The following is a 2,224-nucleotide window of genomic DNA, read 5'->3' on the forward strand; positions in this document are numbered from 1 at the left end:
GAGGATGGTGCAGGTTTAAGTTTATTAGACTGATGCATGTATACCAACAAGACAGCGTCCATCACTGTGACAACAGCGTTTGTTTTCATTCAAAGGCTTTATGGTTTTTCCTTTAATACCTGGGGGGCCGGTCTCCAGTCAAAATGCCCGGGACCATTTTTTGTCCCAGTCCAGCCCTGGTGTCAGATCTGCATGCAGTGTCAATGAGACGATCAACAACAGATCAGACAAAACACTCAGGCGGACACTCCTCTGTAGAAGGAAACATGGAAAGTGTGAGGTAAAGAGTGCACAACATCACTTTGTATTTCAGGCTGTTTTTATATAGAACTTCAGCACCAATGTAAAAGTTCTGGTTTGAGGAAGATGAAGAACATTTTCAGGAAGGATGCCGTCTGCAAGCAGAGCTGCTTGAACCTCAGCGCTGAGGTCCAGACTACTTCCTGTGAAGCCACGTGATGTAAATCTGCTGCTGTAACTTCACAGTTTACTGAAGCTAAATGCAACGTTACCATATAATCTGTTTTCAACAAAGGTTTCACTCCGTCCGGTGTTGATGGAATGATTCAGGCCGTACTCGTCAGGCTTCCCGTCGACCACACGCATTTCAGTCACAAACCCCGTGACTGACAACAAGGGAAACAGCAGAAGAAAAGATGTGAAAAATACTGGATGATGATGATGGAGGATTAACCGCGGTGGCTAAACTGTTTCCTGTCTTTGTGGGCGTACTCACAGGGAAGTTTCCAGGCACGTCAGTCTTGGTGGCTAAAGTCTCCATTTTCCAACATGTATCGCTACAGGTGCAAAGACACAACATTAATCATCAGTGTAAATATTTTAATGCTGTCCAAACGGTGTTTGCTTTGTCTGTCCTCTCGCGCTCACAGAGGAAACGAGGACGCCACCTTCAACCCATCTTCAGTTGGCTCAACCATGGCCGGACTTCCTGTTGGCTTTGTGACAGCAAACCACTTGAAATGAGAGCAAACTGCAGTCAAGCACCACTTACAGCAACCTGTGGACACGCAAATGGAAAGCACTGAGAATCATACAGAAGCATAAGAGCTGTTTATTGTAACACGTGTGTGTGTGTGTGTGTGTGTGTGTGTGTGTGTGTGTGTGTGTGTGTGTGTGTGCACATTAATAACACACTGATGTATGTTAGTTTGATTTATGCTATATCTGAGAAAACAACTGCAGAATTTTACATCAAAGTTTCCAAAGCTGATGTTTTGTTGTTCACTCTGTTTTATATTCATATAGTTTGTTGTTTTTAAATCAGTGGACAAAATAAATATTATCACACAAAATCCAGGGTGAAACATAACCAAATAACCTAAATGGTGAAGTCATTATAGAAGTACATGTTGCAAAGGTCGGCCTCCTGTATAGACTGCTAAACTGTCTGGGGGGGCCCTGCCTGTCCTCGTTGGATAAGCTCCACCCCTTTTCCATAAGACGGAGACATTTGTATGAAAATAGATGGGCAGTAAAATAAAAAATAAAAAATATTATGGATGACTCTGTAAATCAAAGTCCGCCTGAGGCAGAAGCAGAACCCATGAGGAGCACAGCACCACTCCCAGAAGGGCACGAAGTGAAGCCATAGCTGCTGAAGAGTGAAGACGTGATGATGGAGGAGATCACAGATGAAGATCTGCTGCCTGCTGACTCTTTATATAGAAGAGTGAGACTATCTCCCCACCAACAGCTGCACTTATACAAACCCCAGGTGCTGGGATGGCTTTGAACATGTGACATTTTCTGCAAACACATGGACAGTTTCATAAGCACAAAGATTATTCCTGCAGCGGCAGAATCGTATCCACTGTGTGAGAGGTGAACGTCAGACAGTTCTTAGAAAATGTAGTTTCTCTTTAAGCTTTTAACGTCTCTTTTACCCCCATTTGTCTAAAACTACTTGACAGCCCTTCATGTCAGAGGTTTATTACCTGTGCAGGATGGAGCACATGGTCTCAGTCAGGCTGGACACGATCACTCCTACAGGAAGTAAATGTGATTTTATTTCACCTGTGAAATGATGAAAAACAGCAGAATAGCTCACGCTAACAAACGGGTGTTGAAGTGTTTCATTTTCTGCTGTTTCACAGGTCAAAAAGGGCGTCGAAGCAAACTGAAGCTGAGCTGCTGCTGCTGTTGTAGTGCAGCATCTGCTGTGTGCTTCATCAGAGAACCTTCTGTACACAGCAGACAGAGGCTG

General features: G+C 43.9%; 1 long non-coding RNA gene across 1 annotated transcript; it reads right to left on the reverse strand.

The window, feature by feature from the left end:
- Nucleotides 1-302: 302 nt before the first annotated feature.
- On the reverse strand, nt 303-1,529 carry LOC146679650 (uncharacterized). Its single transcript, XR_014918631.1, has 3 exons — nt 889-1,529; nt 737-797; nt 303-626 (listed from the first exon to the last, which is right to left on the reverse strand). It is a non-coding gene; the product is annotated as an uncharacterized LOC146679650 (long non-coding RNA).
- Nucleotides 1,530-2,224: the final 695 nt, after the last annotated feature.

This window comes from Copadichromis virginalis, unplaced genomic scaffold, assembly GCF_057382275.1.
Source record: "Copadichromis virginalis isolate Kocher_CV1m ecotype Utaka unplaced genomic scaffold, C_Virginalis_male_GT1.1 unmapped_scaffold_1, whole genome shotgun sequence".
Lineage (NCBI taxonomy): Eukaryota > Metazoa > Chordata > Actinopteri > Cichliformes > Cichlidae > Copadichromis > Copadichromis virginalis.